A 12,283-nucleotide genomic window follows, 5' to 3' on the forward strand; every position below is an offset into this window, starting at 1 on the left:
CCTCTTTAATGTGTCCAGGCCATTTAAGAATATCTTTTTAGAATATTCAGAACTTTTACCGCTTTTCACATTTTGTTTTACTCGGTGACTTATCAGCATGCAGGTTTTCGTGGGATGACTGCTTTCCATGTATTCACTTTTCAAGATGCATAAAGCGCTTTTTCCCAACTCATCCTTCAGGACAGCTGACCTTAGAGAGAGGATTAGCTTCACCCTACTGAAGAAACACAAATGAAACAAAAGATTAAATAACCCCAGCCAGCCAACACACAGACAGGAGGTTACTTCATGTTTTTATTTTGTTCCCTGCTATTCTGCAGAATCCCTCCCATATAACCTTTCTAGGCCTGCTAGCCTACTTATGGGTTTCATTTTGGCAGAAAGTTTCCTGGCAACACTAGCAGCCTTACTGGGGGGGAGGGTAGGACAACTGATCTGTGCACAGTATTTGTATGTGTAATGCTAGAAAAATAAACCTCATATCAATCTGATTAAATAGGATCATGTAGTGTAGGTCCTGCCCTCATCACAGTCTTTCCTGTCATAGTAGCAGGTTTACGGTGATTTGGCTTTTTGGACGGCCAAATGATTTAACCTGAGGATTATTTCCAATAAGAAATACTAGTTCTAGAGAGAAAAATTCCGAGAAATAAAAAAAGTGGAATGTACTTTTCATTGCTGGTAGCAATATAACCCTCAAATATGAAAGGGACACTAGTGAGATGGATATGTAGGCTGCCATATTTACTTTCTTATGAAGTATTCCACTTGCCCAGCAGTCTTGCTGATCCTTTGGGTTACAGTAGTGTCTGAATCACATACCAGAAACAAGCATGCAGCCAGACTTTAATCATACATAGCACCTGTTTATTTTATTTATCAAATTAAATTATTTATATTGGGCTGACATATTACACAACACTGTACAGAGTATATTTCCTTGTCAATAACTGTCCCTCAGAGGGGCTCACATGTACAGTATGTATCGAGTAGTCGTGCATGTATCATAGTCTAGGGCCAATTTAGGGGGTAGGAAATTAACTTATCTGTATGTTTTTGGGATGTGGGAGGAAACCGAAGTACCCAGAGGAAACCCACACAGACACGGGGAGAACATACAATCTACCTGGCTGTTCTGGGTCCATAGCTGAAAGTAATGGAGACAAGATATTACCTGTGGAATGTTATAAGCTTCAAACAGGCGAGCAATACCATGATCCTTTCAGATACTTAATAGCCCCTGATGCCCGAGCAAGACCATTCACGTTATTTTTTTAATACCCCCCCCCCCCCCCCAACCGATGGAAGCTGTTATGTTTTGCGTTGATTGTTGTTCCTCCGCCCCCCATAGCAACAGAACACATCTCTAGTCTCAAGACTAGGGATGTGTCTTTACAACTTTGTTCTCAGAATTGTCGCCCAAGGGAATATTTCCCGATTCCCAATGGGTGACACTTATTGTATGTGTGTACTTAGCTTGAGGAAGTGGAAGAGTGCTTACAGACATCTGAGAAAACAATCGCTAAATGGAAGAAAGTAATTGTAGCATTCTGCAAGGAGTATAAGGAAACCAGAAATAAGAGGGAAGGGGAGGCTGACATATTTATTACAAGATGTGTCGTATTACAAGATGTGACAAGATACAGAACATTTTTATTGCACTTTTCTTCAGGCGGGCTCAAAGCGCTTCAGCCACTTATGGCGCACAGGATTATTAGGGGGAGCCTTAAGCTGGCCATACACTAGGCCGATTCCCGCCAGATCGACAGAATATTCGATCACTGGGATCGAATCTGCTGTCACATCGTTCCCGCTACACGCCGAATTTCGATCCATTTCGTCCGATCCCGTCGATCGCTCCGTGCGGAAAATTACCGTCGATCGCCCGCGGGTAGGGAGCACGTCGCTAGCGGCGTTCGAGTGCCCGACAACCGACGCAATAGAGCGGCAATACATTACCTGCTCCGCCGGCGCGACTGCCCCCGGTCACCGCTGCTCCGTCTCCGCTCTGGTCTGGTCTCCGGGTCCGGCATGCTTCACTTCTTCTAGCCCGGCAGAAAGTTTAAACAGTAGAGGGCGCTCTACTGTTTAAACTTCCTGCCGGGCAGGAAGAAGTAAAGCATGCCGGACCTGGAGACCAGAGCGGAGACGCAGCAGCGGTGACTGGGGGCAGTCGCGCCGGCGGAGCAGTTAATGTGTGCCGGGGGGGGGGGGGGGACCGGCGGCAGCAGCACCACCACCACAACAGATTGTGAACGGTTTCAGGCTGAAATCGGTTCACAATCTGTTTGCAGTAAAGGTAGTCATACGATCCCTCTCTGATCAGATTTGATCAGAGAGGGATCAATCTGTTGGTCGAATCTGATGGCAAATCGACCAGTGTATGGCTACCTTTAGCTAAAGACTCTTTACTGGCTTTACTAGCTTGAGCCAGTATGCGAACACTGGCCAAAGGTTTAAATCGCACATCAAAATCAAAAGACTTACCACTATAGAATACAGCTGACCCTGGCTGGAAGATTCCACAGATTGTGGTACGCACTCCTTATGGTAGGTCTTAACAGGTGGCATACTTACCGCAAGGCTGCAGGTGCTCACAGCCATGGCTAGGGGTGGTGCTCAGGCACTGTTCTTTCACCTGAGACCTTTTTCATAGTTTGGGCTACATTCTGGAAAATAGCAGCAGGCAGTGCATGGGACTGTACTACTTATTGCATTAGATGTAGCACCTCCCTCAAACACACACACACACACACCTTTCCTCTCCTGTAGGCAGCCTGCAGTGAGTGAATTTGCAGATCAGGGTGAGGAGAGAGAAAGATTGCTGTGCTGCAGCTGGGACATTAGCAGGGAGAGGTGACAGGATGTGTTTAGTGCTTCAGAAGTTTCCTGTCATTAGTAGCCATGTGCACTGGCTTCTGTAATACCAGAGTGCCCTGAACTATTGATTATTTATCCTGATCAGAGTAATTAATCAATAATGCAAGGCAGTCTGCTGTTGCAGAAGCCAGTGATACAGGTGCTGACAGCCAACTTCTGTAGTAAGCAGAAAAGGAAGCTTCAGGCAATTTAGAGTAGCTTGATTGCAGGTGATCTTATCGCTTTTCCCAGCTCCCCCTCCCACCCTGTTGTCTTCCCTATGACCTTTTCCTCTTTTCAGATTTCAGTGGCTTCTTTTAACAGCATGTCCCTGCCAAGAAGCACTGGTGATGTCTGCAGTCCTGATGGGAGGTCTTCCTGCCATTTCTCCTCTCCCACCACGCTCTCTGTCTTGTAACTTTACCTCTTTATCCCCCTCCCCCTATGCATCCCCCTCTTTTGTATTTGTCCCCCTTTTCTGACTGTCCTCAGAGGTGCTCAGAATAATTGTGCCATAGTCATAGTCTAATGTCCTACTATATAATTATGTATTTATATACCACTGACATCTTCTGCAGCACTGTACAGAGTACAGAGTTTCATAACAGTTAGCTCCATCCACTCCTTTTCCCTCCAAAATCCCCCAAAATGTGCAGTAATCCACTTGGCGCCCCAACCTGCCGCTGATGTTAATAATTTAGAACGTTATCCAAAATGTAATTTATTTCAGTCATTCAACTGAAAAAGTGAACACACACGCATACACGCACGCACGCACGCACACACGCACACACGCACACACACACACACGTCCACTGATGATACATAAATCCCTTGCAACTTTTCAGAGCTCTCAGCACTGCGACCCTGTGGGGACTGTGACTGTAATCTCTGTTTCCACTTACTGATCCACGCCAATGCATAATGATGGTTAAAGGACAACTGCAATGAGAAGGATATGGAGGCTGCCATATTTATTTTAAAGAGTAACTGTTTGACATAAAATCAAAAATCAATTCTTTATTTTTATCTGGTAAACAAGTAATAAGGATGCTAATCAGGCAACCTAAATGTTAAAATCACTATTACTTTTCTTGTTGATAAATTATCATTCCCCAGTTTACATGACTCTTATTTGGTACACAGAAAATTTGGTACACAAAAGAGAAGTTACAGGGCATGCTGGGTTGTCTTTTTTTTTGCTTCTCTACTTCCCCTCAGACTTAACTAATGCAGCCTGATTGGCTGAAGCCTCTTTCCCTCCTGTTTATCCCTCCCACACCTCTGTTCCTCTCTGATTGGCCAAAATTTCTCAGGCTGAAACAATGCACTTTCTATAGTGAAGGGCGGGCAAATCAGGCAGAGGAGACTAAGGGGGGATATTACATCACAACTGGCTTCAAAATAGTCACAGTAAATATGGAAACTGTCTAGAATAGGATTCTCTACTTTTCCTTTATAAAATTCACAGGAATCATAATGTGGACAGTGCAATACATATGTTATGTAAGTAGAGCAAGTATTTATCTACTTTTTTTTCCTGAGATAGTATGGCTGACAGCTTCTCTTTAACCTTCTGCCGACCGATCAGCGTAAAGTCCTGGGGCTCTGTTTTGCAGGAGATCGCGCGCAGGCTGCGCGCGCATCTCCTGCTAGGGGGGTGGAGCTCCACCCCCTCTTCAGTCTCCGAGCGGCGATTGCCGCTCGGGAGACTGTTAGACAGCGATCACGCCGTCTATTTACATGCTGCAGCGCTGCGATCAGCAGCAGCGCTGCACTGGGGACAGCCGTGTGACACGGCTGTCCCCCTGGGGGACAAGAGAGGGATCGGCTCTCATAGGCAGAAGAAGATCACCGCTGGCTGTGGGGAGGGAGGGAGGGCAGGTAATTCAAGAAACGTTTTTTTTTTTAATAAAAACAACAATAATAATATTTATTTAAAAAAAATAAACATGGGGGAGCGATCAGACCCCACCAACAGAGAGCTCTGTTGGTGGGGAGAAATGGGGGGGGGGGGAATCACTTGTGTGCTGTGTTGTGCGGATCTGCAGCTTAGTCTTAAAGCTGCAGTGGCACATATTACTAAAAATGGCCTGGTCACTAGGGGTGTTTAGCACTGCAGTCCTCAAGTGGTTAAACAATGCCAATTGCCTGACAGTCTTGCTGCTCCTCTGCCTCTAATACTTTTAGCCATAGACCCTGAACAAGCATGCAGCAGATCAGGTGTTTCTGACATTATTGTCAGATCTTAGAAGATTTGCTGCATGTTTGTTTCTTGTGTGATTCAGACACAACTGCAGAAAAATAGTTCAGCAGGGCTGCCAGGCAACTGGCATTGTTTAAAAGGAAATAAATATGGCAGCCTCCATATCCCTCTCATTACAGTTGTCCTTTAAATGGTTAAGTGGAACAGGGAAAAAGTTCTTATTTCCCATAACTGTGCACTGCAGGCTACCCTCCACATAAAACCTCCACTGGTTATTTTGGATCTGACCGCTTAGCTTTAGGTACTCTTGGTAAGAAGTGTCCTTAGCCTCTATGTAATTAAAATTTGTCCTGAGTTTGCTGCAAGGAGTTACAAAGTAATTTTAACCTCTCTAGTGGTATGGATGACTTCTAAAAAAAAAATAGCTGGAGTCAGGCTCATCCAGTAATTGCTATTGTTTGCGGTGTCGCTAGCGTGCGGGATCTCTCGCCGGCACCTCGCGGCTTCCCTGCACACGTCTTGTTCGCAGCGAACCCCAGCGGCGAACTCCTCTTCATCCTCTTTCATCCACTTCCTGTCCCCATTCGTGTTCTTCTGATGATGCTGCGTGTGCCCCCAAGTGTCTGGCGCACGCAGCGTCATCACATCAGGCGGCAAATTTAAAAAAAAAATTGTATTGGATTGTAACCAATATATACAATTCTAAGTGTAAAAAAAAGCTATTGGCAACACTGCTGCTCACAGCAGCAAATAGTAAAATTAAAAAAAAAATTGCAATTGAAATAATACTAAAAAATTGAAGAAAAATAACATGCAACGTATTTTGTTTACTTTTTTCTTGTTTGATTAGGCTTAAAATGTGTATTATGAGTGTGAAAATACAGTATCTCCTGGGAGAAAAGTCAAGAGAAAAATGTATTGATTAGAGGCCTGTGGCCAATATGCAAACCTTTTTTTCTCCGAATGTATCTCTTAGGAGACAATTTTCATATTCTCCTTAAAATAACTTTTAAGCATTTTACAATTAAAAAAGTACCCAAAAGTTGATGAAAAATTACTATTAGAATTATTTTGAGTATTTTCTTGCTTGCTGGTGGTTTAAAAGTTGTGAAAATATCACCTACAGTGCTGCCCATAATTATTCACACCCCTGGCAAATTTTGACTTAAACTTACTTTTATTCAACCAGCAAGTGAATTTTTGATGGGAAATGACATAGGTGTCTACCAAAAGATAATAAGATGATGTACAAGAGGCATTATTGAGGGAAAAAACATTTCCCAGCTTTTATTTACATTTGAGCAAAAAGCGCACAGTCCAAAATGATTCATACCCTTCACAATAATCAATAGAAAAGCCTTTATTAGCTATTACAGCAATCAAACTCTTCCTATAATTGCAGACCAGCTTTCTGTATGTCTCCACAGGTATTTTTGCCCATTCATCTTTAGCAATGAGCTCCAAATCTTTCAAGTTGTAGGGTCTTCTTGCCATCACTCTTTAGCTCCCTCCACAGATTCAATTGGATTGAAGTCAGGACTCTGGCTGGGCCACTCCAAAACGTTAATGTTGTTGTCTGCTAACCATTTCTTCACCACTTTTGCGGTGTGTTTTGGGTCATAGTCATGCTGAAATGTCTATTGGTGGTCAAGGCCAAGTTTCTCTGCAGACTACCTGATGTTGTCGTTGAGAATCTTCATGTATTACTCTTTTTTCATGGTGCCGTTAACTGTAATTAGGTTCCCTGGTCCATTGGCTGAAAAAACAACCTCAAAGCATTAGGTTCCTACCACCATGTTTGACAGTGGGGATGGTGTTCTTTGGGTTGAAGACTTCTCCTTTTTTACGCCAAATGAAGGAAACATCATTGTGACCAAACAATTCAATTTTTGTTTCACACAAGACCAGAAGTCTTCTTCTTTGTCCAGATTAGCATTTGCAAGGGCCAAGCGAGCTTTTGTGTGCGTAACAATAGGGGATGAAGCCCCTGCTCTCCTGTTTTTGGGGGCTGGAGGGATCGCAGCATGAGGGGAGAGCTTGGTAGCACCTCGGGCTCTCCCCTCTGTGCTCCCCTCCAGCATTGAGTAGTGTGTATGCAGGCGGTGGGCAGCGGCAGTTACATACCTTCCTTGCGTTCCAGCGCAGATGTTTTTCCCTCTAGTGTCTGACGCTAAAAGAAAGACAAAGACAAACGCTTATATAGCGCTTTTCTCCTGGCGGACTCAAAGCGCCAGGAAGTCGCACCAGAAGCTAGAGAGAGGAACATCCGTGGAACACAAGGAAGGTATGTATCTGCCGGTCGGAGCAGATAATGAATTGCCACTGTATTGCGTCGGTCATCGGGCATTCGAACGCCGCTATCGACGCACTCCCGACCCGCCGGCGATCGAGAAAAATCTTCCGCATGGACGCATCGACGGGAATCGACGCGAACGATTGCTTTTGGATGGAAATTGATCGTTCTGTCAGCGTTTGCGCGATGATTTCACAGCAGATTCGATCACAGTGATCGAATCTGCTGTATATCTGCGGGAAAATCGTTAGGTGTATGGGCCCCTTTACAGTAGATTGAAGTGCTGGAGCTATTCAGCAGTGTTTCTGTCATGTAGCACCCCAAGCCTAGCCAATGCATGCATACATTTAGGTTATCAGTTAGTTTGTTGATGGAGCTCAGCTGGATGGAATAGGGAGCAAACATCAGCTTCCCCCCTCTCTTTGTGTACTGTGTGTACATTTGGACACAACAGGTGCAGCTTACCAGGAAACCTCTCTCCTATCTTCACTGTGAGGCTTTTTGGTATCTGTGAAGAGGGAGAGGATGTGGCTGGAGATCAGGACAGTGTGTGAAGAGGACACAGAGTCACAGACCATATACAGTATGTCATAATGCATTTCCCCATTTTATAGCTACATTGTATGTTGTAATATAAGCAGCGAACACAAGGTGGCAACTGTTACTCATATAATCATTCAATCTACTGTATGAACCTGACATGAAAGTCAATCCCAAAAATATTCTGTAATATTATCAAGCTGATGCATCATTGCATTCCAGCGGTTATGGAGGTGTGTTTAGATATTTGAAACAACAAAGGGATGATTAGCATATTCAGCAGTGATGCACTGTGGGAAACCTCATGCTTACGCCAACCTGAATAATTGCAAATACCTTATGTTTTAAGAAGGCAAACCTGTTTTGCATAGCATTTTAGTAAGGAGGCTTTTCGGTCTCTTTCAGCCCCTTACACACTCCTGGGAGATCTGGTTCATCATGAGCTTGCTGGGCAATCTGTAGCCATTTAAAAGTCGTTATAAAGTTATTCACAGTTAAACCGGACTTTCAACACTAAAATACACATGTGAAATTCTTACGTCTGCCCTGAAGTCAGATTTGAAGTTTAGACTTTTTTTTATTAACAAGCCTCTGTTGCACTCTGTAGCCAGGGCAATTACTGCAAAAAAAAAAAAAAAAAAAGCCTCATGTGTCACCTTCTTGCTTGACCTGGTAAGTTAATTACACAGATTTTTTTCTTTCACTAATATTTTTTTTCAAGATAAAATAAACTAACCTATTTCCAACTATCCCACCAGGACGTTGCGTTTTAGGGGACGTTATGGTCGCATAACGTGCCCCTAACGCAACGCCTGGTGGTGTTGGATGTGGACGTCAGAGCGAGCCGCGTTGTGCAGCTCACTCTGGCGTCCGTGATGCCGTGATGCATACTCTTGGACGCATGCGACATTACGTGGTCCTGCCAGCCAATTGCAGCACAAAGCGGCCGCTCTAGGAAGTAAACACTGCACGTCACTGAGTGCAGTGAATATTAATTAGCCATGTGCCTGGCCGCTCTCCCCAACATTACTGAGCATGTGCAAGCAGTCTAACGCGGCTTAGCTACGTATAAAGTACTGCATGCAGTACGTTGTCTTGACGTGCAGCGTTACAATGTAACGCAACATGTGCACTGTGATCAGCCCATTGATTTTTCATTACTGTGCGGTGGGCTGCGTTACAGTCTGCTCTAATGTGCGCCTGTAACGTCCCACGGTGAAAGCAGCCTTAATCACAGCCATAAATGACTACTAATACTTTTGTGTTAAAGGGGCCTGCTATATTTTGTTTTTGTAAATTTCAAATAAAAAAAGAAATGCCTCACTACAAAAATGAGGGATTAATCCTCATTGAAGACAAGGCTGTCACATTCCTTCCGTCAAAATTATATGTAAGATCAAACAAAATAAAACTTGTTTTGGAGATAAAATTCAGTGATACTGTAATTTAAGATCTTGTATGAAAGTAAACATGCAGTAGGCTTCTGGTGTGAGAATTCACAGATGCCATTTCTCGCAGGGGTCTGCTATATGTAGATAGGATCTGGAGCAAACAGTTGATCTCCATTTTGTTGTAACAACAACAGCTGGACCTGGCCCCCAAAAAACTGTGGTGATAAATTGGAACATGAAAGAGGACTGCATAGAAGTGTTCCAATAGCGTTGGTGGAGGCTAGCCTCTGAAAAAATTGGCAACTATGGTATGACTAAGGATGTTCAGAAAAACATGTTTAGAAAAAAAAAAGTATGGCAGGTGACCAAAGAATCGTTCAGTCAATTAGTTGTGCCTACACTCCCCCCATCTTCCGTGTTCATTGCAATTTGCTGCCTTGACACTATGGCGCAGGGTGAGCCGAATTACGGCGTTAATTACTATCCAAGTTGTAGCAACTTGGAGGGAGAAGTAATTTGGGTGTTTGGCAATCGCCGGAACCCCGAATTACAGCTGTGCAGGCTGTGTGCTATAGCGTTGTGGCTATGGCGGAGCCCAATTAAGGCGTTATGCGGCGTTTGCCATGTGCCAATAATGCCCCCCTACAGACACATACAATAATGAAAGCTAGCAAAAAGGGATGTGTCATCTATTTCGATTCATGATGTCCTTACTCCACCAGCTCACTTGCGGTTGCTGCGTTCCAGCACTTAAAACTAAACCACAAATACTAGTTTGTTGTTCGATGTACATACACAAACCTTCAAGAGTCTATGAAAAAGTGTTAAATTGTGAACCAAAAAACCCAGCGCTATAGCAAGACAGCACAATCACAAATTTCCAGTGTTGGCAGCACTTCACTGCAGACGTTTTTGCTCAGCAAATTAATCCTGTCAAGTAGAAAATCATCAAGCTATTATTTTGCATATTTCCTTTCCATCAGTAACATATTTTGTTACTGTATTTTACAACCTTAATTACCAAGGAGTAGTGTATTTTCCAGTATCTAGGAATAAGTATTTTGGCAGCACTGATTAGGTAAATATTAAGATTGATTTACAGTGTCAGAGGTGCAAGAAGGGGATAAGAAAGAGCTTGTTAATGATTACTACCATTCAAGGCATCTATAGAAGTAATTATTACAAGCACAGGACCAATTAACAGCTAAGAGAGGGCCCTACAGGGCTCCTCTGGCCCAAGGGCCCCAGTGTGGTCGAGACCTCTGAAACCCTTATTGCTACGCCACTGTTGATTTACTAGGAATACTATGAGCGTGATCTACTAAACCAAGGGATTGCATATTGTGATCCCTTGGCTTAGTGCTGCTGAGCTCGCCAAAGCAGCAGGCGGGTTGCACTGATATACGGAAGGCATAAACTATAGAACTCTTTTGTATATCTGGAGGCACAGTTGAAATGAATAGGGCACAGGCTTGCATGTCTGCCTATAAATCGCTAGCTCTCGCACTACTGAATACAAATGTGTGTTGTCTGACTTTCCCCCAAAGAATTTGAAGCCCCTGAGAACTACCAGTCCGTATATTTCATAATATTGAGGCCCCATTTACACTGAGGCGTTTTCATTGCGTGACGTTACCCTGCGGTAACGCTAAGGCAATGAAAGTCTATGGGGCCTTTTACACTCGCGACATGCGCACCATCAGCGTAGTGGAGGGGAAAAGAGGGTTGGCTTTATGACTGACTTCCTGAACAGTTTGATTGACAGCACAAATCTATCAGATATTGATTGCAGTGTGTGGAGTACTGATCGACTATCTTTCCATCGACAAACCGTTTCCTGACTGGAAAAAAAGAATCAATTGGAACGACAATGGAACATAATGTATGTCCACCTTTAGTGGTCTCCATGCCCCCTAAGGTGTCATATATAAATGTATACCATCCTATATAATAATACAACATTAAAAGTTGAAGTTTTATTGAAGTGTAATATGGCGAGTTGCTCCTGGATTCTTTACTCTCCCTAAATGCTATATAATAATTTCCCTGTCCTTGCATACCCCTGTGTCCCTGCGTCCGTGCGGCATGTGCCTGTTGCACATGCATGGCACGCGGGCAGTCTCATGGACAGGCCATGCATGCAGGGGGGCAGGGGGGCCATGGCCGTATGCACAAGGTTGCGGGCGCACACGCTGCACGCGGCCAGTTGCACATTACTAAGCAGGTGGGCTTTTTGTTTATTAGTTAAAGGGATACTGTAGGGGGGTTGGGGAAAATGAGTTGAAGTTACCCGGGGCTTCTAATGGTCCCGCTGATGTCACCAGGAGTGTACTGCGCAGACACAGACCATACAGGGCCTGCGCAGTACGCTCCTGGTACAATCAGCGGGAGCGAGGACACGGCAACGCAGGCGCAGTGGTTTTCAGACTTTAAAGTCTGAAATTCCAGGAGTGAACCGGAGGCGGGGCCGGAGCATTGGTGAGTGGCTGCACAGGCACAGGAAGCCTGCGGGGGACCGTTAGAAGCCCGGGTAAGTTCAACTCATTTTCCCCAACCCCCCTACAGTATTCCTTTAAGTTTTGTATTTGGTTCACTAACATCAGTTTTTATGACTATGCACTATTTACCCTGACTTTCTCACCACCTACCATTGTGCCCTAGGACTGATGGTGGGGTCCTTGCTCACTGCCATCAAGTCAGCAAAAGTAGCTGTCTCTAAGGCTAGTTTCACATTGTAGCGTTGTATTGCACAGAATCACAAGGCAACAGAGGGGAAAAGTCGTGCGTTACAAGCATGATGCAATGTATGCAATGCATGCAGTGAAGCATACGGTACATGAAAAATGTGCTTCACCACAACTGTAATTGCACACATTGTCTGGTATGGCACAGCATGCATCGTGCTATTCTAATGGATTCTGCCGGACTGCACTGCTACCAAACCTATGTGAACATACTATTACAATATAATGGGATCACATTTGCAATGTGATT

This window comes from Hyperolius riggenbachi, chromosome 4, assembly GCF_040937935.1.
Source record: "Hyperolius riggenbachi isolate aHypRig1 chromosome 4, aHypRig1.pri, whole genome shotgun sequence".
Lineage (NCBI taxonomy): Eukaryota > Metazoa > Chordata > Amphibia > Anura > Hyperoliidae > Hyperolius > Hyperolius riggenbachi.